Raw genomic sequence first — 26,888 nt, forward strand, 5'->3', positions numbered from 1 at the left:
GGTCAGAGGAAAAGCTGCCAACACTTCTTAGCGTTCTCTATAGATGCAGCCATTTTCTGTGACTGTAATTTCGGCCTTTTCCCAGAAGTCTCTATTCTGCCTATGCAAATTAACAAAAGCAGTGCTTATTCCTCACTTGCTCAAATGTCCTTCCTGTCCAGAAAGCTCTGATTAAGCATGCTTATTTTCTTTTTCTGGGATATTTTAAATTGTTTCGCTGTCCAGTCTGTGGCAGTAGAAAGCTGCTTATGATGCCAGGTTTTGATGAATCCCCAAGGTACAAGTACAGAGGAATATATCAGTCTCTAGGATATGGAACTTTTAGCTAACACATCACAATATGTGATGCTTGCCAAGAAAACACTACATTCTGGAGCGCTGATGATCAGAACATTCTGCTCCTGAAGGATAGAAAAGACAGCTTGATTGAAATAAAGTCTGTTTATATTGACGCTCTCTCTCTCCCTATATATACATACATGCGTACACACACACACACAGGTATGTCATGCATTTCTTCAGATTTGTTTCAACCATTTACCATTTATTGGAGAATCCCTACTTTTCAAGTGATTGCAAATGAAGTCATCTCTGGCACTTTTTGTGCAAAGTAAGAGACACACATGACACCTTTTTATAAAAGTCATCGGTTTCTTTGTTACTGTGTACTTTCAAAGCATGGGGCTTTCACACGTCAGGTAAACCTGATTACCACTACACAACAAAAGCAGATGCAGCTTTCTTATCTATGTCGTGATAGAACAGTTGTGAATTGAGTAGAAGAAGGGCCCTGATGTGATACTTATTACATGCAGCCTGTAAGATAGTCAAACATGCAGGCTAAGAAGGAAGATGCAAATATCAATGTATTAGAAAAACACCTAAAGGCGAGTGATATGCTTTCATTCATGCATGGCTAGGAAAAATCGCCATACTGTTGCAAACATTCTTACACCACCAACTGGAAATAAATGATTCTGACATTAAACGTAAAGGTGACAATGCATTTGTATCATCACCTTGAGAAGGATCATCTTGGAATTGAGCCGAGGGCCTCTGCACTCAAAGCCAGAAACACTCCACTAAAATAAGATTCCTGTTGGTGCCAACAATTCTCCATGTTAATGCTTGTTCTAGGTGAGCAGTGAACCGATTGCATGGCTCTTTTGAAAGCAAGGTCTGAGAACCAACAGATACATCCACACGCCGATTACTTTAGTGTTTTGAGAGAATTCCCTTTCTTGGAACGAGATTGCATGAAATAATCTTCAGGGCTTGGACAATTCCATGGCAAAACGGCACCTATCAACATTGTAGCCAACACAATATAACAACTGTTTCTGCCCGGTTTCGAACCGGGGACCTTTCGCGTGTGAGGCAAACGTGATAACCACTACACTACAGAAACAGATACCTACAGTTGATTTTTCTGTAATGAAACTGCTCCGAACTGGCTATTCCATGGGCCTCTGGCTTTAGATTTCTTTCATGCAACCTGCCCGACATCCCTAGCTGAACGCTCGTACATGCCATGCAAGACCAGATGTTTGGTATTAGCTCAGACTGGGCAGGGCTGAAGCATGAGACTCTAGCAAAGAATTATCCACTACTGCAAAGAAAAAATTGATGTTGGTTTTGAAACGCAAACTTCAAAACAACTTGAAAAGAGTACCAAGAAAAGGGCTCGTCCGGGATTTGAACCCGGGACCTCTCGCACCCAAAGCGAGAATCATACCCCTAGACCAACGAGCCCTCAAAATCCTCTTACCTCTCAAAAGCTAATACCGGCTCTAAGCCCGCAATGAAGATCATGCTGGTATCTTTATGATGCTTGGTCTGTGAATACGCATGAAAGTCAGTCTCAACTTACCCTTTCTCAAACGATAGCACTATCATTTACAAGTGTCTCCTTTTATTCCGTCCCAGCTTTGGACACGTCTTACAGGAAGTCAGCCCTTATTTATATATTTCTGCAGTGGCTGAAGCTTAATGAGAAAGAGTAACAAGTTGTTCATAACAACATAAGAAACACATTGTGCATTTTCTCTCAAATACTCCTTCACTTTGTGCCAAAAGAAATACCAAGGTGAATACCTAGGTCACAGATTCAAGCTAAAGATCTTCCTGCTGAATGCAAGGCGCAATAAAAACTGCATATCGCTGGACGAAAGCATTCCTTGCATAGCCTCTAACATCATAACATAACTGAGCTGCTAGCAGCAAGCTAACCAATACCTTTCTGAAATGAGAATGACATGTGCTTATCTGCTCAATCAGTGCTCAATCAGGCGAGATTTAGAAAAGGTGGAAAGGGTCCAAGTGGATGCCCCTTCCTTTTTAGGGTGGGTCCTGCTGACTATCATAGGATTGCTTGTAAAAGTGGTCAGGGTCAGAGGAAAAGCTGCCAACACTTCATAGCGTTCTCTATAGATGCAGCCATTTTCTGTGACTGTAATTTCGGCCTTTTCCCAGAAGTCTCTATTCTGCCTATGCAAATTAACAAAAGCAGTGCTTATTCCTCACTTGCTCAAATGTCCTTCCTGTCCAGAAAGCTCTGATTAAGCATGCTTATTTTCTTTTTCTGGGATATTTTAAATTGTTTCGCTGTCCAGTCTGTGGCAGTAGAAAGCTGCTTATGATGCCAGGTTTTGATGAATCCCCAAGGTACAAGTACAGAGGAATATATCAGTCTCTAGGATATGGAACTTTTAGCTAACACATCACAATATGTGATGCTTGCCAAGAAAACACTACATTCTGGAGCGCTGATGATCAGAACATTCTGCTCCTGAAGGATAGAAAAGACAGCTTGATTGAAATAAAGTCTGTTTATATTGACGCTCTCTCTCTCCCTATATATACATACATGCGTACACACACACACACAGGTATGTCATGCATTTCTTCAGATTTGTTTCAACCATTTACCATTTATTGGAGAATCCCTACTTTTCAAGTGACTGCAAATGAAGTCATCTCTGGCACTTTTTGTGCAAAGTAAGAGACACACATGACACCTTTTTATAAAAGTCATCGGTTTCTTTGTTACTGTGTACTTTCAAAGCATGGGGCTTTCACACGTCAGGTAAACCTGATTACCACTACACAACAAAAGCAGATGCAGCTTTCTTATCTATGTCGTGATAGAACAGTTGTGAATTGAGTAGAAGAAGGGCCCTGATGTGATACTTATTACATGCAGCCTGTAAGATAGTCAAACATGCAGGCTAGGAAGGAAGATGCAAATATCAATGTATTAGAAAAACACCTAAAGGCGAGTGATATGCTTTCATTCATGCATGGCTAGGAAAAATCGCCATACTGTTGCAAACATTCTTACACCACCAACTGGAAATAAATGATTCTGACATTAAACGTAAAGGTGACAATGCATTTGTATCATCACCTTGAGAAGGATCATCTTGGAATTGAGCCGAGGGCCTCTGCACTCAAAGCCAGAAACACTCCACTAAAATAAGATTCCTGTTGGTGCCAACAATTCTCCATGTTAATGCTTGTTCTAGGTGAGCAGTGAACCGATTGCAGGGCTCTTTTGAAAGCAAGGTCTGAGAACCAACAGATACATCCACACGCCGATTACTTTAGTGTTTTGAGAGAATTCCCTTTCTTGGAACGAGATTGCATGAAATAATCTTCAGGGCTTGGACAATTCCATGGCAAAACGGCACCTATCAACATTGTAGCCAACACAATATAACAACTGTTTCTGCCCGGTTTCAAACCGGGGACCTTTCGCGTGTGAGGCAAACGTGATAACCACTACACTACAGAAACAGATACCTACAGTTGATTTTTCTGTAATGAAACTGCTCCGAACTGGCTATTCCATGGGCCTCTGGCTTTAGATTTCTTTCATGCAACCTGCCCGACATCCCTAGCTGAACGCTCGTACATGCCATGCAAGACCAGATGTTTGGTATTAGCTCAGACTGGGCAGGGCTAAAGCATGAGACTCTAGCAAAGAATTATCCACTACTGCAAAGAAAAAATTGATGTTGGTTTTGAAACGCAAACTTCAAAACAACTTGAAAAGAGTACCAAGAAAAGGGCTCGTCCGGGATTTGAACCCGGGACCTCTCGCACCCAAAGCAAGAATCATACCCCTAGACCAACGAACCCTCAAAATCCTCTTACCTCTCAAAAGCTAATACCGGCTCTAAGCCCGCAATGAAGATCATGCTGGTATCTTTATGATGCTTGGTCTGTGAATACGCATGAAAGTCAGTCTCAACTTACCCTTTCTCAAACGATAGCACTATCATTTACAAGTGTCTCCTTTTATTCCGTCCCAGCTTTGGACACGTCTTACAGGAAGTCAGCCCTTATTTATATATTTCTGCAGTGGCTGAAGCTTAATGAGAAAGAGTAACAAGTTGTTCATAACAACATAAGAAACACATTGTGCATTTTCTCTCAAATACTCCTTCACTTTGTGCCAAAAGAAATACCAAGGTGAATACCTAGGTCACAGATTCAAGCTAAAGATCTTCCTGCTGAATGCAAGGCGCAATAAAAACTGCATATCGCTGGACGAAAGCATTCCTTGCATAGCCTCTAACATCATAACATAACTGAGCTGCTAGCAGCAAGCTAACCAATACCTTTCTGAAATGAGAATGACATGTGCTTATCTGCTCAATCAGTGCTCAATCAGGCGAGATTTAGAAAAGGTGGAAAGGGTCCAAGTGGATGCCCCTTCCTTTTTAGGGTGGGTCCTGCTGACTATCATAGGATTGCTTGTAAAAGTGGTCAGGGTCAGAGGAAAAGCTGCCAACACTTCTTAGCGTTCTCTATAGATGCAGCCATTTTCTGTGACTGTAATTTCGGCCTTTTCCCAGAAGTCTCTATTCTGCCTATGCAAATTAACAAAAGCAGTGCTTATTCCTCACTTGCTCAAATGTCCTTCCTGTCCAGAAAGCTCTGATTAAGCATGCTTATTTTCTTTTTCTGGGATATTTTAAATTGTTTCGCTGTCCAGTCTGTGGCAGTAGAAAGCTGCTTATGATGCCAGGTTTTGATGAAAACCCAAGGTACAAGTACAGAGGAATATATCAGTCTCTAGGATATGGAACTTTTAGCTAACACATCACAATATGTGATGCTTGCCAAGAAAACACTACATTCTGGAGCGCTGATGATCAGAACATTCTGCTCCTGAAGGATAGAAAAGACAGCTTGATTGAAATAAAGTCTGTTTATATTGACGCTCTCTCTCTCCCTATATATACATACATGCATACACACACACACACAGGTATGTCATGCATTTCTTCAGATTTGTTTCAACCATTTACCATTTATTGGAGAATCCCTACTTTTCAAGTGACTGCAAATGAAGTCATCTCTGGCACTTTTTGTGCAAAGTAAGAGACACACATGACACCTTTTTATAAAAGTCATCGGTTTCTTTGTTACTGTGTACTTTCAAAGCATGGGGCTTTCACACGTCAGGTAAACCTGATTACCACTACACAACAAAAGCAGATGCAGCTTTCTTATCTATGTCGTGATAGAACAGTTGTGAATTGAGTAGAAGAAGGGCCCTGATGTGATACTTATTACATGCAGCCTGTAAGATAGTCAAACATGCAGGCTAGGAAGGAAGATGCAAATATCAATGTATTAGAAAAACACCTAAAGGCGAGTGATATGCTTTCATTCATGCATGGCTAGGAAAAATCGCCATACTGTTGCAAACATTCTTACACCACCAACTGGAAACGAATGATTCTGACATTAAACGTAAAGGTGACAATGCATTTGTATCATCACCCTGAGAAGGATCATCTTGGAATTGAGCCGAGGGCCTCTGCACTCAAAGCCAGAAACACTCCACTAAAATAAGATTCCTGTTGGTGCCAACAATTCTCCATGTTAATGCTTGTTCTAGGTGAGCAGTGAACCGATTGCAGGGCTCTTTTGAAAGCAAGGTCTGAGAACCAACAGATACATCCACACGCCGATTACTTTAGTGTTTTGAGAGCATTCCCTTTCTTGGAACGAGATTGCATGAAATAATCTTCAGGGCTTGGACAATTCCATGGCAAAACGGCACCTATCAACATTGTAGCCAACACAATATAACAACTGTTTCTGCCCGGTTTCGAACCGGGGACTTTTCGCGTGTGAGGCGAACGTGATAACCACTACACTACAGAAACAGATACCTACAGTTGATTTTTCTGTAATGAAACTGCTCCGAACTGGCTATTCCATGGGCCTCTGGCTTTAGAGTTCTTTCATGCAACCTGCCCGACATCCCTAGCTGAACGCTCGTACATGCCATGCAAGACCAGATGTTTGGTATTAGCTCAGACTGGGCAGGGCTGAAGCATGAGACTCTAGCAAAGAATTATCCACTACTGCAAAGAAAAAATTGATGTTGGTTTTGAAACGCAAACTTCAAAACAACTTGAAAAGAGTACCAAGAAAAGGGCTCGTCCGGGATTTGAACCTGGGACCTCTCGCACCCAAAGCGAGAATCATACCCCTAGACCAACGAGCCCTCAAAATCCTCTTACCTCTCAAAAGCTAATACCGGCTCTAAGCCCGCAATGAAGATCATGCTGGTATCTTTATGATGCTTGGTCTGTGAATACGCATGAAAGTCAGTCTCAACTTACCCTTTCTCAAACGATAGCACTATCATTTACAAGTGTCTCCTTTTATTCCGTCCCAGCTTTGGACACGTCTTACAGGAAGTCAGCCCTTATTTATATATTTCTGCAGTGGCTGAAGCTTAATGAGAAAGAGTAACAAGTTGTTCATAACAACATAAGAAACACATTGTGCATTTTCTCTCAAATACTCCTTCACTTTGTGCCAAAAAAAATACCAAGGTGAATACCTAGGCCAGAGATTCAAGCTAAAGATCTTCCTGCTGAATGCAAGGCGCAATAAAAACTGCATATCGCTGGACTAAAGCATTCCTTGCATAGCCTCTAACATCATAACATAACTGAGCTGCTAGCAGCAAGCTAACCAATACCTTTCTGAAATGAGAATTACATGTGCTTATCGGCTCGATCAGGGCTCGATCAGGCGAGATTTAGAAAAGGTGGAAAGGGTCCAAGTGGATGCCCCTTCCTTTTTAGGGTGGGTCCTGCTGACTATCATAGGATTGCTTGTAAAAGTGGCCAGGGTCAGAGGAAAAGCTGCCAACACTTCTTAGCGTTCTCTATAGATGCAGCCATTTTCTGTGACTGTAATTTCGGCCTTTTCCCAGAAGTCTCTATTCTGCCTATGCAAATTAACAAAAGCAGTGCTTATTCCTCACTTGCTCAAATGTCCTTCCTGTCCAGAAAGCTCTGATTAAGCATGCTTATTTTCTTTTTCTGGGATATTTTAAATTGTTTCGCTGTCCAGTCTGTGGCAGTAGAAAGCTGCTTATGATGCCAGGTTTTGATGAATCCCCAAGGTACAAGTACAGAGGAATATATCAGTCTCTAGGATATGGAACTTTTAGCTAAAACATCACAATATGTGATGCTTGCCAAGAAAACACTACATTCTGGAGCGCTGATGATCAGAACATTCTGCTCCTGAAGGATAGAAAAGACAGCTTGATTGAAATAAAGTCGGTTTATATTGACGCTCTCTCTCTCCCTATATATACATACATGCGTACACACACACACACAGGTATGTCATGCATTTCTTCAGATTTGTTTCAACCATTTACCATTTATTGGAGAATCCCTACTTTTCAAGTGACTGCAAATGAAGTCATCTCTGGCACTTTTTGTGCAAAGTAAGAGACACACATGACACCTTTTTATAAAAGTCATCGGTTTCTTTGTTACTGTGTACTTTCAAAGCATGGGGCTTTCACACGTCAGGTAAACCTGATTACCACTACACAACAAAAGCAGATGCAGCTTTCTTATCTATGTCGTGATAGAACAGTTGTGAATTGAGTAGAAGAAGGGCCCTGATGTGATACTTATTACATGCAGCCTGTAAGATAGTCAAACATGCAGGCTAGGAAGGAAGATGCAAATATCAATGTATTAGAAAAACACCTAAAGGCGAGTGATATGCTTTCATTCATGCATGGCTAGGAAAAATCGCCATACTGTTGCAAACATTCTTACACCACCAACTGGAAATAAATGATTCTGACATTAAACGTAAAGGTGACAATGCATTTGTATCATCACCTTGAGAAGGATCATCTTGGAATTGAGCCGAGGGCCTCTGCACTCAAAGCCAGAAACACTCCACTAAAATAAGATTCCTGTTGGTGCCAACAATTCTCCATGTTAATGCTTGTTCTAGGTGAGCAGTGAACCGATTGCAGGGCTCTTTTGAAAGCAAGGTCTGAGAACCAACAGATACATCCACACGCCGATTACTTTAGTGTTTTGAGAGCATTCCCTTTCTTGGAACGAGATTGCATGAAATAATCTTCAGGGCTTGGACAATTCCATTGCAAAACGGCACCTATCAACATTGTAGCCAACACAATATAACAACTGTTTCTGCCCGGTTTCGAACCGGGGACCTTTCGCGTGTGAGGCAAACGTGATAACCACTACACTACAGAAACAGATACCTACAGTTGATTTTTCTGTAATGAAACTGCTCCGAACTGGCTATTCCATGGGCCTCTGGCTTTAGATTTCTTTCATGCAACCTGCCCGACATCCCTAGCTGAACGCTCGTACATGCCATGCAAGACCAGATGTTTGGTATTAGCTCAGACTGGGCAGGGCTGAAGCATGAGACTCTAGCAAAGAATTATCCACTACTGCAAAGAAAAAATTGATGTTGGTTTTGAAACGCAAACTTCAAAACAACTTGAAAAGAGTACCAAGAAAAGGGCTCGTCCGGGATTTGAACCCGGGACCTCTCGCACCCAAAGCGAGAATCATACCCCTAGACCAACGAGCCCTCAAAATCCTCTTACCTCTCAAAAGCTAATACCGGCTCTAAGCCCGCAATGAAGATCATGCTGGTATCTTTATGATGCTTGGTCTGTGAATACGCATGAAAGTCAGTCTCAACTTACCCTTTCTCAAACGATAGCACTATCATTTACAAGTGTCTCCTTTTATTCCGTCCCAGCTTTGGACACGTCTTACAGGAAGTCAGCCCTTATTTATATATTTCTGCAGTGGCTGAAGCTTAATGAGAAAGAGTAACAAGTTGTTCATAACAACATAAGAAACACATTGTGCATTTTCTCTCAAATACTCCTTCACTTTGTGCCAAAAGAAATACCAAGGTGAATACCTAGGCCACAGATTCAAGCTAAAGATCTTCCTGCTGAATGCAAGGCGCAATAAAAACTGCATATCGCTGGACTAAAGCATTCCTTGCATAGCCTCTAACATCATAACATAACTGAGCTGCTAGCAGCAAGCTAACCAATACCTTTCTGAAATGAGAATGACATGTGCTTATCTGCTCAATCAGTGCTCAATCAGGCTCGATCTAGAAAAGGTGGAAAGGGTCCAAGTGGATGCCCCTTCCTTTTTAGGGTGGGTCCTGCTGACTATCATAGGATTGCTTGTAAAAGTGGCCAGGGTCAGAGGAAAAGCTGCCAACACTTCTTAGCGTTCTCTATAGATGCAGCCATTTTCTGTGACTGTAATTTCGGCCTTTTCCCAGAAGTCTCTATTCTGCCTATGCAAATTAACAAAAGCAGTGCTTATTCCTCACTTGCTCAAATGTCCTTCCTGTCCAGAAAGCTCTGATTAAGCATGCTTATTTTCTTTTTCTGGGATATTTTAAATTGTTTCGCTGTCCAGTCTGTGGCAGTAGAAAGCTGCTTATGATGCCAGGTTTTGATGAAAACCCAAGGTACAAGTACAGAGGAATATATCAGTCTCTAGGATATGGAACTTTTAGCTAACACATCACAATATGTGATGCTTGCCAAGAAAACACTACATTCTGGAGCGCTGATGATCAGAACATTCTGCTCCTGAAGGATAGAAAAGACAGCTTGATTGAAATAAAGTCTGTTTATATTGACGCTCTCTCTCTCCCTATATATACATACATGCATACACACACACACACAGGTATGTCATGCATTTCTTCAGATTTGTTTCAACCATTTACCATTTATTGGAGAATCCCTACTTTTCAAGTGACTGCAAATGAAGTCATCTCTGGCACTTTTTGTGCAAAGTAAGAGACACACATGACACCTTTTTATAAAAGTCATCGGTTTCTTTGTTACTGTGTACTTTCAAAGCATGGGGCTTTCACACGTCAGGTAAACCTGATTACCACTACACAACAAAAGCAGATGCAGCTTTCTTATCTATGTCGTGATAGAACAGTTGTGAATTGAGTAGAAGAAGGGCCCTGATGTGATACTTATTACATGCAGCCTGTAAGATAGTCAAACATGCAGGCTAGGAAGGAAGATGCAAATATCAATGTATTAGAAAAACACCTAAAGGCGAGTGATATGCTTTCATTCATGCATGGCTAGGAAAAATCGCCATACTGTTGCAAACATTCTTACACCACCAACTGGAAACGAATGATTCTGACATTAAACGTAAAGGTGACAATGCATTTGTATCATCACCCTGAGAAGGATCATCTTGGAATTGAGCCGAGGGCCTCTGCACTCAAAGCCAGAAACACTCCACTAAAATAAGATTCCTGTTGGTGCCAACAATTCTCCATGTTAATGCTTGTTCTAGGTGAGCAGTGAACCGATTGCAGGGCTCTTTTGAAAGCAAGGTCTGAGAACCAACAGATACATCCACACGCCGATTACTTTAGTGTTTTGAGAGAATTCCCTTTCTTGGAACGAGATTGCATGAAATAATCTTCAGGGCTTGGACAATTCCATGGCAAAACGGCACCTATCAACATTGTAGCCAACACAATATAACAACTGTTTCTGCCCGGTTTCGAACCGGGGACCTTTCGCGTGTGAGGCGAACGTGATAACCACTACACTACAGAAACAGATACCTACAGTTGATTTTTCTGTAATGAAACTGCTCCGAACTGGCTATTCCATGGGCCTCTGGCTTTAGATTTCTTTCATGCAACCTGCCCGACATCCCTAGCTGAACGCTCGTACATGCCATGCAAGACCAGATGTGTGGTATTAGCTCAGACTGGGCAGGGCTGAAGCATGAGACTCTAGCAAAGAATTATCCACTACTGCAAAGAAAAAATTGATGTTGGTTTTGAAACGCAAACTTCAAAACAACTTGAAAAGAGTACCAAGAAAAGGGCTCGTCCGGGATTTGAACCTGGGACCTCTCGCACCCAAAGCGAGAATCATACCCCTAGACCAACGAGCCCTCAAAATCCTCTTACCTCTCAAAAGCTAATACCGGCTCTAAGCCCGCAATGAAGATCATGCTGGTATCTTTATGATGCTTGGTCTGTGAATACGCATGAAAGTCAGTCTCAACTTACCCTTTCTCAAACGATAGCACTATCATTTACAAGTGTCTCCTTTTATTCCGTCCCAGCTTTGGACACGTCTTACAGGAAGTCAGCCCTTATTTATATATTTCTGCAGTGGCTGAAGCTTAATGAGAAAGAGTAACAAGTTGTTCATAACAACATAAGAAACACATTGTGCATTTTCTCTCAAATACTCCTTCACTTTGTGCCAAAAAAAATACCAAGGTGAATACCTAGGCCACAGATTCAAGCTAAAGATCTTCCTGCTGAATGCAAGGCGCAATAAAAACTGCATATCGCTGGACTAAAGCATTCCTTGCATAGCCTCTAACATCATAACATAACTGAGCTGCTAGCAGCAAGCTAACCAATACCTTTCTGAAATGAGAATTACATGTGCTTATCGGCTCGATCAGGGCTCGATCAGGCGAGATTTAGAAAAGGTGGAAAGGGTCCAAGTGGATGCCCCTTCCTTTTTAGGGTGGGTCCTGCTGACTATCATAGGATTGCTTGTAAAAGTGGCCAGGGTCAGAGGAAAAGCTGCCAACACTTCTTAGCGTTCTCTATAGATGCAGCCATTTTCTGTGACTGTAATTTCGGCCTTTTCCCAGAAGTCTCTATTCTGCCTATGCAAATTAACAAAAGCAGTGCTTATTCCTCACTTGCTCAAATGTCCTTCCTGTCCAGAAAGCTCTGATTAAGCATGCTTATTTTCTTTTTCTGGGATATTTTAAATTGTTTCGCTGTCCAGTCTGTGGCAGTAGAAAGCTGCTTATGATGCCAGGTTTTGATGAATCCCCAAGGTACAAGTACAGAGGAATATATCAGTCTCTAGGATATGGAACTTTTAGCTAAAACATCACAATATGTGATGCTTGCCAAGAAAACACTACATTCTGGAGCGCTGATGATCAGAACATTCTGCTCCTGAAGGATAGAAAAGACAGCTTGATTGAAATAAAGTCTGTTTATATTGACGCTCTCTCTCTCCCTATATATACATACATGCGTACACACACACACACAGGTATGTCATGCAATTCTTCAGATTTGTTTCAACCATTTACCATTTATTGGAGAATCCCTACTTTTCAAGTGACTGCAAATGAAGTCATCTCTGGCACTTTTTGTGCAAAGTAAGAGACACACATGACACCTTTTTATAAAAGTCATCGGTTTCTTTGTTACTGTGTACTTTCAAAGCATGGGGCTTTCACACGTCAGGTAAACCTGATTACCACTACACAACAAAAGCAGATGCAGCTTTCTTATCTATGTCGTGATAGAACAGTTGTGAATTGAGTAGAAGAAGGGCCCTGATGTGATACTTATTACATGCAGCCTGTAAGATAGTCAAACATGCAGGCTAGGAAGGAAGATGCAAATATCAATGTATTAGAAAAACACCTAAAGGCGAGTGATATGCTTTCATTCATGCATGGCTAGGAAAAATCGCCATACTGTTGCAAACATTCTTACACCACCAACTGGAAATAAATGATTCTGACATTAAACGTAAAGGTGACAATGCATTTGTATCATCACCTTGAGAAGGATCATCTTGGAATTGAGCCGAGGGCCTCTGCACTCAAAGCCAGAAACACTCCACTAAAATAAGATTCCTGTTGGTGCCAACAATTCTCCATGTTAATGCTTGTTCTAGGTGAGCAGTGAACCGATTGCAGGGCTCTTTTGAAAGCAAGGTCTGAGAACCAACAGATACATCCACACGCCGATTACTTTAGTGTTTTGAGAGCATTCCCTTTCTTGGAACGAGATTGCATGAAATAATCTTCAGGGCTTGGACAATTCCATGGCAAAACGGCACCTATCAACATTGTAGCCAACACAATATAACAACTGTTTCTGCCCGGTTTCGAACCGGGGACCTTTCGCGTGTGAGGCAAACGTGATAACCACTACACTACAGAAACAGATACCTACAGTTGATTTTTCTGTAATGAAACTGCTCCGAACTGGCTATTCCATGGGCCTCTGGCTTTAGATTTCTTTCATGCAACCTGCCCGACATCCCTAGCTGAACGCTCGTACATGCCATGCAAGACCAGATGTTTGGTATTAGCTCAGACTGGGCAGGGCTGAAGCATGAGACTCTAGCAAAGAATTATCCACTACTGCAAAGAAAAAATTGATGTTGGTTTTGAAACGCAAACTTCAAAACAACTTGAAAAGAGTACCAAGAAAAGGGCTCGTCCGGGATTTGAACCCGGGACCTCTCGCACCCAAAGCGAGAATCATACCCCTAGACCAACGAGCCCTCAAAATCCTCTTACCTCTCAAAAGCTAATACCGGCTCTAAGCCCGCAATGAAGATCATGCTGGTATCTTTATGATGCTTGGTCTGTGAATACGCATGAAAGTCAGTCTCAACTTACCCTTTCTCAAACGATAGCACTATCATTTACAAGTGTCTCCTTTTATTCCGTCCCAGCTTTGGACACGTCTTACAGGAAGTCAGCCCTTATTTATATATTTCTGCAGTGGCTGAAGCTTAATGAGAAAGAGTAACAAGTTGTTCATAACAACATAAGAAACACATTGTGCATTTTCTCTCAAATACTCCTTCACTTTGTGCCAAAAGAAATACCAAGGTGAATACCTAGGCCACAGATTCAAGCTAAAGATCTTCCTGCTGAATGCAAGGCGCAATAAAAACTGCATATCGCTGGACTAAAGCATTCCTTGCATAGCCTCTAACATCATAACATAACTGAGCTGCTAGCAGCAAGCTAACCAATACCTTTCTGAAATGAGAATGACATGTGCTTATCTGCTCAATCAGTGCTCAATCAGGCTCGATCAGGCGAGATTTAGAAAAGGTGGAAAGGGTCCAAGTGGATGCCCCTTCCTTTTTAGGGTGGGTCCTGCTCACTATCATAGGATTGCTTGTAAAAGTGGCCAGGGTCAGAGGAAAAGCTGCCAACACTTCTTAGCGTTCTCTATAGATGCAGCCATTTTCTGTGACTGTAATTTCGGCCTTTTCCCAGAAGTCTCTATTCTGCCTATGCAAATTAACAAAAGCAGTGCTTATTCCTCACTTGCTCAAATGTCCTTCCTGTCCAGAAAGCTCTGATTAAGCATGCTTATTTTCTTTTTCTGGGATATTTTAAATTGTTTCGCTGTCCAGTCTGTGGCAGTAGAAAGCTGCTTATGATGCCAGGTTTTGATGAATCCCCAAGGTACAAGTACAGAGGAATATATCAGTCTCTAGGATATGGAACTTTTAGCTAACACATCACAATATGTGATGCTTGCCAAGAAAACACTACATTCTGGAGCGCTGATGATCAGAACATTCTGCTCCTGAAGGATAGAAAAGACAGCTTGATTGAAATAAAGTCTGTTTATATTGACGCTCTCTCTCTCCCTATATATACATACATGCGTACACACACACACACAGGTATGTCATGCATTTCTTCAGATTTGTTTCAACCATTTACCATTTATTGGAGAATCCCTACTTTTCAAGTGACTGCAAATGAAGTCATCTCTGGCACTTTTTGTGCAAAGTAAGAGACACACATGACACCTTTTTATAAAAGTCATCGGTTTCTTTGTTACTGTGTACTTTCAAAGCATGGGGCTTTCACACATCAGGTAAACCTGATTACCACTACACAACAAAAGCAGATGCAGCTTTCTTATCTATGTCGTGATAGAACAGTTGTGAATTGAGTAGAAGAAGGGCCCTGATGTGATACTTATTACATGCAGCCTGTAAGATAGTCAAACATGCAGGCTAGGAAGGAAGATGCAAATATCAATGTATTAGAAAAACACCTAAAGGCGAGTGATATGCTTTCATTCATGCATGGCTAGGAAAAATCGCCATACTGTTGCAAACATTCTTACACCACCAACTAGAAATAAATGATTCTGACATTAAACGTAAAGGTGACAATGCATTTGTATCATCACCTTGAGAAGGATCATCTTGGAATTGAGCCGAGGGCCTCTGCACTCAAAGCCAGAAACACTCCACTAAAATAAGATTCCTGTTGGTGCCAACAATTCTCCATGTTAATGCTTGTTCTAGGTGAGCAGTGAACCGATTGCAGGGCTCTTTTGAAAGCAAGGTCTGAGAACCAACAGATACATCCACACGCCGATTACTTTAGTGTTTTGAGAGAATTCCCTTTCTTGGAACGAGATTGCATGAAATAATCTTCAGGGCTTGGACAATTCCATGGCAAAACGGCACCTATCAACATTGTAGCCAACACAATATAACAATTGTTTCTGCCCGGTTTCAAACCGGGGACCTTTCGCGTGTGAGGCAAACGTGATAACCACTACACTACAGAAACAGATACCTACAGTTGATTTTTCTGTAATGAAACTGCTCCGAACTGGCTATTCCATGGGCCTCTGGCTTTAGATTTCTTTCATGCAACCTGCCCGACATCCCTAGCTGAACGCTCGTACATGCCATGCAAGACCAGATGTTTGGTATTAGCTCAGACTGGGCAGGGCTAAAGCATGAGACTCTAGCAAAGAATTATCCACTACTGCAAAGAAAAAATTGATGTTGGTTTTGAAACGCAAACTTCAAAACAACTTGAAAAGAGTACCAAGAAAAGGGCTCGTCCGGGATTTGAACCCGGGACCTCTCGCACCCAAAGCGAGAATCATACCCCTAGACCAACGAGCCCTCAAAATCCTCTTACCTCTCAAAAGCTAATACCGGCTCTAAGCCCGCAATGAAGATCATGCTGGTATCTTTATGATGCTTGGTCTGTGAATACGCATGAAAGTCAGTCTCAACTTACCCTTTCTCAAACGATAGCACTATCATTTACAAGTGTCTCCTTTTATTCCGTCCCAGCTTTGGACACGTCTTACAGGAAGTCAGCCCTTATTTATATATTTCTGCAGTGGCTGAAGCTTAATGAGAAAGAGTAACAAGTTGTTCATAACAACATAAGAAACACATTGTGCATTTTCTCTCAAATACTCCTTCACTTTGTGCCAAAAGAAATACCAAGGTGAATACCTAGGTCACAGATTCAAGCTAAAGATCTTCCTGCTGAATGCAAGGCGCAATAAAAACTGCATATCGCTGGACGAAAGCATTCCTTGCATAGCCTCTAACATCATAACATAACTGAGCTGCTAGCAGCAAGCTAACCAATACCTTTCTGAAATGAGAATGACATGTGCTTATCTGCTCAATCAGTGCTCAATCAGGCGAGATTTAGAAAAGGTGGAAAGGGTCCAAGTGGATGCCCCTTCCTTTTTAGGGTGGGTCCTGCTGACTATCATAGGATTGCTTGTAAAAGTGGTCAGGGTCAGAGGAAAAGCTGCCAACACTTCTTAGCGTTCTCTATAGATGCAGCCATTTTCTGTGACTGTAATTTCGGCCTTTTCCCAGAAGTCTCTATTCTGCCTATGCAAATTAACAAAAGCAGTGCTTATTCCTCACTTGCTCAAATGTCCTTCCTGTCCAGAAAGCTCTGATTAAGCATGCTTATTTTCTTTTTCTGGGATATTTTAAATTGTTTCGCTGTCCAGTCTGTGGCAGTAGAAAGCTGCTTATGATGCCAGGTTTTGATGAATCCCCAAGGTACAAGTACAGAGGAATATATCAGTCTCTAGGATATGGAACTTTTAGCTAACACATCACAATATGTGATGCTTGCCAAGAAAACACTACATTCTGGAGCGCTGATGATCAGAACATTCTGCTCCTGAAGGATAGAAAAGACAGCTTGATTGAAATAAAGTCTGTTTATATTGACGCTCTCTCTCTCCCTATATATACATACATGCGTACACACACACACACAGGTATGTCATTCATTTCTTCAGATTTGTTTCAACCATTTACCATTTATTGGAGAATCCCTACTTTTCAAGTGATTGCAAATGAAGTCATCTCTGGCACTTTTTGTGCAAAGTAAGAGACACACATGACACCTTTTTATAAAAGTCATCGGTTTCTTTGTTACTGTGTACTTTCAAAGCATGGGGCTTTCACACGTCAGGTAAACCTGATTACCACTACACAACAAAAGCAGATGCAGCTTTCTTATCTATGTCGTGATAGAACAGTTGTGAATTGAGTAGAAGAAGGGCCCTGATGTGATACTTATTACATGCAGCCTGTAAGATAGTCAAACATGCAGGCTAAGAAGGAAGATGCAAATATCAATGTATTAGAAAAACACCTAAAGGCGAGTGATATGCTTTCATTCATGCATGGCTAGGAAAAATCGCCATACTGTTGCAAACATTCTTACACCACCAACTGGAAATAAATGATTCTGACATTAAACGTAAAGGTGACAATGCATTTGTATCATCACCTTGAGAAGGATCATCTTGGAATTGAGCCGAGGGCCTCTGCACTCAAAGCCAGAAACACTCCACTAAAATAAGATTCCTGTTGGTGCCAACAATTCTCCATGTTAATGCTTGTTCTAGGTGAGCAGTGAACCGATTGCATGGCTCTTTTGAAAGCAAGGTCTGAGAACCAACAGATACATCCACACGCCGATTACTTTAGTGTTTTGAGAGAATTCCCTTTCTTGGAACGAGATTGCATGAAATAATCTTCAGGGCTTGGACAATTCCATGGCAAAACGGCACCTATCAACATTGTAGCCAACACAATATAACAACTGTTTCTGCCCGGTTTCGAACCGGGGACCTTTCGCGTGTGAGGCAAACGTGATAACCACTACACTACAGAAACAGATACCTACAGTTGATTTTTCTGTAATGAAACTGCTCCGAACTGGCTATTCCATGGGCCTCTGGCTTTAGATTTCTTTCATGCAACCTGCCCGACATCCCTAGCTGAACGCTCGTACATGCCATGCAAGACCAGATGTTTGGTATTAGCTCAGACTGGGCAGGGCTGAAGCATGAGACTCTAGCAAAGAATTATCCACTACTGCAAAGAAAAAATTGATGTTGGTTTTGAAACGCAAACTTCAAAACAACTTGAAAAGAGTACCAAGAAAAGGGCTCGTCCGGGATTTGAACCCGGGACCTCTCGCACTCAAAGCGAGAATCATACCCCTAGACCAACGAGCCCTCAAAATCCTCTTACCTCTCAAAAGCTAATACCGGCTCTAAGCCCGCAATGAAGATCATGCTGGTATCTTTATGATGCTTGGTCTGTGAATACGCATGAAAGTCAGTCTCAACTTACCCTTTCTCAAACGATAGCACTATCATTTACAAGTGTCTCCTTTTATTCCGTCCCAGCTTTGGACACGTCTTACAGGAAGTCAGCCCTTATTTATATATTTCTTCAGTGGCTGAAGCCTAATGAGAAAGAGTAACAAGTTGTTCATAACAACATAAGAAACACATTGTGCATTTTCTCTTAAATACTCCTTCACTTTGTGCCAAAAGAAATACCAAGGTGAATACCTAGGCCACAGATTCAAGCTAAAGATCTTCCTGCTGAATGCAAGGCGCAATAAAAACTGCATATCGCTGGACTAAAGCATTCCTTGCATAGCCTCTAACATCATAACATAACTGAGCTGCTAGCAGCAAGCTAACCAATACCTTTCTGAAATGAGAATGACATGTGCTTATCTGCTCAATCAGTGCTCAATCAGGCTCGATCAGGCGAGATTTAGAAAAGGTGGAAAGGGTCCAAGTGGATGCCCCTTCCTTTTTAGGGTGGGTCCTGCTGACTATCATAGGATTGCTTGTAAAAGTGGCCAGGGTCAGAGGAAAAGCTGCCAACACTTCTTAGCGTTCTCTATAGATACAGCCATTTTCTGTGACTGTAATTTCGGCCTTTTCCCAGAAGTCTCTATTCTGCCTATGCAAATTAACAAAAGCAGTGCTTATTCCTCACTTGCTCAAATGTCCTTCCTGTCCAGAAAGCTCTGATTAAGCATGCTTATTTTCTTTTTCTGGGATATTTTAAATTGTTTCGCTGTCCAGTCTGTGGCAGTAGAAAGCTGCTTATGATGCCAGGTTTTGATGAAAACCCAAGGTACAAGTACAGAGGAATATATCAGTCTCTAGGATATGGAACTTTTAGCTAACACATCACAATATGTGATGCTTGCCAAGAAAACACTACATTCTGGAGCGCTGATGATCAGAACATTCTGCTCCTGAAGGATAGAAAAGACAGCTTGATTGAAATAAAGTCTGTTTATATTGACGCTCTCTCTCTCCCTATATATACATACATGCGTACACACACACACACAGGTATGTCATGCATTTCTTCAGATTTGTTTCAACCATTTACCATTTATTGGAGAATCCCTACTTTTCAAGTGACTGCAAATGAAGTCATCTCTGGCACTTTTTGTGCAAAGTAAGAGACACACATGACACCTTTTTATAAAAGTCATCGGTTTCTTTGTTACTGTGTACTTTCAAAGCATGGGGCTTTCACACGTCAGGTAAACCTGATTACCACTACACAACAAAAGCAGATGCAGCTTTCTTATCTATGTCGTGATAGAACAGTTGTGAATTGAGTAGAAGAAGGGCCCTGATGTGATACTTATTACATGCAGCCTGTAAGATAGTCAAACATGCAGGCTAGGAAGGAAGATGCAAATATCAATGTATTAGAAAAACACCTAAAGGCGAGTGATATGCTTTCATTCATGCATGGCTAGGAAAAATCGCCATACTGTTGCAAACATTCTTACACCACCAACTGGAAATAAATGATTCTGACATTAAACGTAAAGGTGACAATGCATTTGTATCATCACCTTGAGAAGGATCATCTTGGAATTGAGCCGAGGGCCTCTGCACTCAAAGCCAGAAACACTCCACTAAAATAAGATTCCTGTTGGTGCCAACAATTCTCCATGTTAATGCTTGTTCTAGGTGAGCAGTGAACTGATTGCAGGGCTCTTTTGAAAGCAAGGTCTGAGAACAAACAGATACATCCACACGCCGATTACTTTAGTGTTTTGAGAGCATTCCCTTTCTTGGAACGAGATTGCATGAAATAATCTTCAGGGCTTGGACAATTCCATGGCAAAACGGCACCTATCAACATTGTAGCCAACACAATATAACAACTGTTTCTGCCCGGTTTCGAACCGGGGACCTTTCGCGTGTGAGGCAAACGTGATAACCACTACACTACAGAAACAGATACCTACAGTTGATTTTTCTGTAATGAAACTGCTCCGAACTGGCTATTCCATGGGCCTCTGGCTTTAGATTTCTTTCATGCAACCTGCCCGACATCCCTAGCTGAACGCTCGTACATGCCATGCAAGACCAGATGTTTGGTATTAGCTCAGACTGGGCAGGGCTGAAGCATGAGACTCTAGCAAAGAATTATCCACTACTGCAAAGAAAAAATTGATGTTGGTTTTGAAACGCAAACTTCAAAACAACTTGAAAAGAGTACCAAGAAAAGGGCTGGTCCGGGATTTGAACCCGGGACCTCTCGCACCCAAAGCGAGAATCATACCCCTAGACCAACGAGCCCTCAAAATCCTCTTACCTCTCAAAAGCTAATACCGGCTCTAAGCCCGCAATGAAGATCATGCTGGTATCTTTATGATGCTTGGTCTGTGAATACGCATGAAAGTCAGTCTCAACTTACCCTTTCTCAAACGATAGCACTATCATTTACAAGTGTCTCCTTTTATTCCGTCCCAGCTTTGGACACGTCTTACAGGAAGTCAGCCCTTATTTATATATTTCTGCAGTGGCTGAAGCTTAATGAGAAAGAGTAACAAGTTGTTCATAACAACATAAGAAACACATTGTGCATTTTCTCTCAAATACTCCTTCACTTTGTGCCAAAAGAAATACCAAGGTGAATACCTAGGTCACAGATTCAAGCTAAAGATCTTCCTGCTGAATGCAAGGCGCAATAAAAACTGCATATCGCTGGACGAAAGCATTCCTTGCATAGCCTCTAACATCATAACATAACTGAGCTGCTAGCAGCAAGCTAACCAATACCTTTCTGAAATGAGAATGACATGTGCTTATCTGCTCAATCAGTGCTCAATCAGGCGAGATTTAGAAAAGGTGGAAAGGGTCCAAGTGGATGCCCCTTCCTTTTTAGGGTGGGTCCTGCTGACTATCATAGGATTGCTTGTAAAAGTGGCCAGGGTCAGAGGAAAAGCTGCCAACACTTCTTAGCGTTCTCTATAGATGCAGCCATTTTCTGTGACTGTAATTTCGGCCTTTTCCCAGAAGTCTCTATTCTGCCTATGCAAATTAACAAAAGCAGTGCTTATTCCTCACTTGCTCAAATGTCCTTCCTGTCCAGAAAGCTCTGATTAAGCATGCTTATTTTCTTTTTCTGGGATATTTTAAATTGTTTCGCTGTCCAGTCTGTGGCAGTAGAAAGCTGCTTATGATGCCAGGTTTTGATGAAAACCCAAGGTACAAGTACAGAGGAATATATCAGTCTCTAGGATATGGAACTTTTAGCTAACACATCACAATATGTGATGCTTGCCAAGAAAACACTACATTCTGGAGCGCTGATGATCAGAACATTCTGCTCCTGAAGGATAGAAAAGACAGCTTGATTGAAATAAAGTCTGTTTATATTGACGCTCTCTCTCTCCCTATATATACATACATGCGTACACACACACACACAGGTATGTCATGCATTTCTTCAGATTTGTTTCAACCATTTACCATTTATTGGAGAATCCCTACTTTTCAAGTGACTGCAAATGAAGTCATCTCTGGCACTTTTTGTGCAAAGTAAGAGACACACATGACACCTTTTTATAAAAGTCATCGGTTTCTTTGTTACTGTGTACTTTCAAAGCATGGGGCTTTCACACGTCAGGTAAACCTGATTACCACTACACAACAAAAGCAGATGCAGCTTTCTTATCTATGTCGTGATAGAACAGTTGTGAATTGAGTAGAAGAAGGGCCCTGATGTGATACTTATTACATGCAGCCTGTAAGATAGTCAAACATGCAGGCTAGGAAGGAAGATGCAAATATCAATGTATTAGAAAAACACCTAAAGGCGAGTGATATGCTTTCATTCATGCATGGCTAGTTAAAATCGCCATACTGTTGCAAACATTCTTACACCACCAACTGGAAATAAATGATTCTGACATTAAACGTAAAGGTGACAATGCATTTGTATCATCACCTTGAGAAGGATCATCTTGGAATTGAGCCGAGGGCCTCTGCACTCAAAGCCAGAAACACTCCACTAAAATAAGATTCCTGTTGGTGCCAACAATTCTCCATGTTAATGCTTGTTCTAGGTGAGCAGTGAACCGATTGCAGGGCTCTTTTGAAAGCAAGGTCTGAGAACAAACAGATACATCCACACGCCGATTACTTTAGTGTTTTGAGAGCATTCCCTTTCTTGGAACGAGATTGCATGAAATAATCTTCAGGGCTTGGACAATTCCATGGCAAAACGGCACCTATCAACATTGTAGCCAACACAATATAACAACTGTTTCTGCCCGGTTTCGAACCGGGGACCTTTCGCGTGTGAGGCAAACGTGATAACCACTACACTACAGAAACAGATACCTACAGTTGATTTTTCTGTAATGAAACTGCTCCGAACTGGCTATTCCATGGGCCTCTGGCTTTAGATTTCTTTCATGCAACCTGCCCGACATCCCTAGCTGAACGCTCGTACATGCCATGCAAGACCAGATGTTTGGTATTAGCTCAGACTGGGCAGGGCTGAAGCATGAGACTCTAGCAAAGAATTATCCACTACTGCAAAGAAAAAATTGATGTTGGTTTTGAAACGCAAACTTCAAAACAACTTGAAAAGAGTACCAAGAAAAGGGCTGGTCCGGGATTTGAACCCGGGACCTCTCGCACCCAAAGCGAGAATCATACCCCTAGACCAACGAGCCCTCAAAATCCTCTTACCTCTCAAAAGCTAATACCGGCTCTAAGCCCGCAATGAAGATCATGCTGGTATCTTTATGATGCTTGGTCTGTGAATACGCATGAAAGTCAGTCTCAACTTACCCTTTCTCAAACGATAGCACTATCATTTACAAGTGTCTCCTTTTATTCCGTCCCAGCTTTGGACACGTCTTACAGGAAGTCAGCCCTTATTTATATATTTCTGCAGTGGCTGAAGCTTAATGAGAAAGAGTAACAAGTTGTTCATAACAACATAAGAAACACATTGTGCATTTTCTCTCAAATACTCCTTCACTTTGTGCCAAAAGAAATACCAAGGTGAATACCTAGGTCACAGATTCAAGCTAAAGATCTTCCTGCTGAATGCAAGGCGCAATAAAAACTGCATATCGCTGGACGAAAGCATTCCTTGCATAGCCTCTAACATCATAACATAACTGAGCTGCTAGCAGCAAGCTAACCAATACCTTTCTGAAATGAGAATGACATGTGCTTATCTGCTCAATCAGTGCTCAATCAGGCGAGATTTAGAAAAGGTGGAAAGGGTCCAAGTGGATGCCCCTTCCTTTTTAGGGTGGGTCCTGCTGACTATCATAGGATTGCTTGTAAAAGTGGTCAGGGTCAGAGGAAAAGCTGCCAACACTTCTTAGCGTTCTCTATAGATGCAGCCATTTTCTGTGACTGTAATTTCGGCCTTTTCCCAGAAGTCTCTATTCTGCCTATGCAAATTAACAAAAGCAGTGCTTATTCCTCACTTGCTCAAATGTCCTTCCTGTCCAGAAAGCTCTGATTAAGCATGCTTATTTTCTTTTTCTGGGATATTTTAAATTGTTTCGCTGTCCAGTCTGTGGCAGTAGAAAGCTGCTTATGATGCCAGGTTTTGATGAATCCCCAAGGTACAAGTACAGAGGAATATATCAGTCTCTAGGATATGGAACTTTTAGCTAACACATCACAATATGTGATGCTTGCCAAGAAAACACTACATTCTGGAGCGCTGATGATCAGAACATTCTGCTCCTGAAGGATAGAAAAGACAGCTTGATTGAAATAAAGTCTGTTTATATTGACGCTCTCTCTCTCCCTATATATACATACATGCGTACACACACACACACAGGTATGTCATGCATTTCTTCAGATTTGTTTCAACCATTTACCATTTATTGGAGAATCCCTACTTTTCAAGTGATTGCAAATGAAGTCATCTCTGGCACTTTTTGTGCAAAGTAAGAGACACACATGACACCTTTTTATAAAAGTCATCGGTTTCTTTGTTACTGTGTACTTTCAAAGCATGGGGCTTTCACACGTCAGGTAAACCTGATTACCACTACACAACAAAAGCAGATGCAGCTTTCTTATCTATGTCGTGATAGAACAGTTGTGAATTGAGTAGAAGAAGGGCCCTGATGTGATACTTATTACATGCAGCCTGTAAGATAGTCAAACATGCAGGCTAAGAAGGAAGATGCAAATATCAATGTATTAGAAAAACACCTAAAGGCGAGTGATATGCTTTCATTCATGCATGGCTAGGAAAAATCGCCATACTGTTGCAAACATTCTTACACCACCAACTGGAAATAAATGATTCTGACATTAAACGTAAAGGTGACAATGCATTTGTATCATCACCTTGAGAAGGATCATCTTGGAATTGAGCCGAGGGCCTCTGCACTCAAAGCCAGAAACACTCCACTAAAATAAGATTCCTGTTGGTGCCAACAATTCTCCATGTTAATGCTTGTTCTAGGTGAGCAGTGAACCGATTGCATGGCTCTTTTGAAAGCAAGGTCTGAGAACCAACAGATACATCCACACGCCGATTACTTTAGTGTTTTGAGAGAATTCCCTTTCTTGGAACGAGATTGCATGAAATAATCTTCAGGGCTTGGACAATTCCATGGCAAAACGGCACCTATCAACATTGTAGCCAACACAATATAACAACTGTTTCTGCCCGGTTTCGAACCGGGGACCTTTCGCGTGTGAGGCAAACGTGATAACCACTACACTACAGAAACAGATACCTACAGTTGATTTTTCTGTAATGAAACTGCTCCGAACTGGCTATTCCATGGGCCTCTGGCTTTAGATTTCTTTCATGCAACCTGCCCGACATCCCTAGCTGAACGCTCGTACATGCCATGCAAGACCAGATGTTTGGTATTAGCTCAGACTGGGCAGGGCTGAAGCATGAGACTCTAGCAAAGAATTATCCACTACTGCAAAGAAAAAATTGATGTTGGTTTTGAAACGCAAACTTCAAAACAACTTGAAAAGAGTACCAAGAAAAGGGCTCGTCCGGGATTTGAACCCGGGACCTCTCGCACCCAAAGCGAGAATCATACCCCTAGACCAACGAGCCCTCAAAATCCTCTTACCTCTCAAAAGCTAATACCGGCTCTAAGCCCGCAATGAAGATCATGCTGGTATCTTTATGATGCTTGGTCTGTGAATACGCATGAAAGTCAGTCTCAACTTACCCTTTCTCAAACGATAGCACTATCATTTACAAGTGTCTCCTTTTATTCCGTCCCAGCTTTGGACACGTCTTACAGGAAGTCAGCCCTTATTTATATATTTCTGCAGTGGCTGAAGCTTAATGAGAAAGAGTAACAAGTTGTTCATAACAACATAAGAAACACATTGTGCATTTTCTCTCAAATACTCCTTCACTTTGTGCCAAAAGAAATACCAAGGTGAATACCTAGGTCACAGATTCAAGCTAAAGATCTTCCTGCTGAATGCAAGGCGCAATAAAAACTGCATATCGCTGGACGAAAGCATTCCTTGCATAGCCTCTAACATCATAACATAACTGAGCTGCTAGCAGCAAGCTAACCAATACCTTTCTGAAATGAGAATGACATGTGCTTATCTGCTCAATCAGTGCTCAATCAGGCGAGATTTAGAAAAGGTGGAAAGGGTCCAAGTGGATGCCCCTTCCTTTTTAGGGTGGGTCCTGCTGACTATCATAGGATTGCTTGTAAAAGTGGTCAGGGTCAGAGGAAAAGCTGCCAACACTTCATAGCGTTCTCTATAGATGCAGCCATTTTCTGTGACTGTAATTTCGGCCTTTTCCCAGAAGTCTCTATTCTGCCTATGCAAATTAACAAAAGCAGTGCTTATTCCTCACTTGCTCAAATGTCCTTCCTGTCCAGAAAGCTCTGATTAAGCATGCTTATTTTCTTTTTCTGGGATATTTTAAATTGTTTCGCTGTCCAGTCTGTGGCAGTAGAAAGCTGCTTATGATGCCAGGTTTTGATGAATCCCCAAGGTACAAGTACAGAGGAATATATCAGTCTCTAGGATATGGAACTTTTAGCTAACACATCACAATATGTGATGCTTGCCAAGAAAACACTACATTCTGGAGCGCTGATGATCAGAACATTCTGCTCCTGAAGGATAGAAAAGACAGCTTGATTGAAATAAAGTCTGTTTATATTGACGCTCTCTCTCTCCCTATATATACATACATGCGTACACACACACACACAGGTATGTCATGCATTTCTTCAGATTTGTTTCAACCATTTACCATTTATTGGAGAATCCCTACTTTTCAAGTGACTGCAAATGAAGTCATCTCTGGCACTTTTTGTGCAAAG

General features: G+C 41.6%; 7 non-coding genes across 7 annotated transcripts; all 7 read right to left on the reverse strand.

Moving 5' to 3' along the window:
* Positions 1-1,680: 1,680 nt before the first annotated feature.
* TRNAP-UGG (transfer RNA proline (anticodon UGG)) lies at positions 1,681-1,752 on the reverse strand. Its single transcript has one exon. It is a non-coding gene; the product is annotated as a tRNA-Pro (tRNA).
* Positions 1,753-8,841: 7,089 nt separating this feature from the next.
* Positions 8,842-8,913, reverse strand: TRNAP-UGG (transfer RNA proline (anticodon UGG)). Its single transcript has one exon. It is a non-coding gene; the product is annotated as a tRNA-Pro (tRNA).
* Positions 8,914-10,883: 1,970 nt separating this feature from the next.
* Positions 10,884-10,956, reverse strand: TRNAV-CAC (transfer RNA valine (anticodon CAC)). The gene has a single exon. It is a non-coding gene; the product is annotated as a tRNA-Val (tRNA).
* Positions 10,957-13,615: 2,659 nt separating this feature from the next.
* TRNAP-UGG (transfer RNA proline (anticodon UGG)) lies at positions 13,616-13,687 on the reverse strand. The gene has a single exon. It is a non-coding gene; the product is annotated as a tRNA-Pro (tRNA).
* A 2,325-nt stretch (positions 13,688-16,012) lies between these two features.
* On the reverse strand, positions 16,013-16,084 carry TRNAP-UGG (transfer RNA proline (anticodon UGG)). Its single transcript has one exon. It is a non-coding gene; the product is annotated as a tRNA-Pro (tRNA).
* A 2,315-nt stretch (positions 16,085-18,399) lies between these two features.
* TRNAS-UGA (transfer RNA serine (anticodon UGA)) lies at positions 18,400-18,471 on the reverse strand. The gene has a single exon. It is a non-coding gene; the product is annotated as a tRNA-Ser (tRNA).
* Positions 18,472-25,570: 7,099 nt separating this feature from the next.
* TRNAP-UGG (transfer RNA proline (anticodon UGG)) lies at positions 25,571-25,642 on the reverse strand. The gene has a single exon. It is a non-coding gene; the product is annotated as a tRNA-Pro (tRNA).
* Positions 25,643-26,888: the final 1,246 nt, after the last annotated feature.

Source organism: Triturus cristatus, chromosome 8 (genome assembly GCF_964204655.1).
Source record: "Triturus cristatus chromosome 8, aTriCri1.1, whole genome shotgun sequence".
NCBI lineage: Eukaryota > Metazoa > Chordata > Amphibia > Caudata > Salamandridae > Triturus > Triturus cristatus.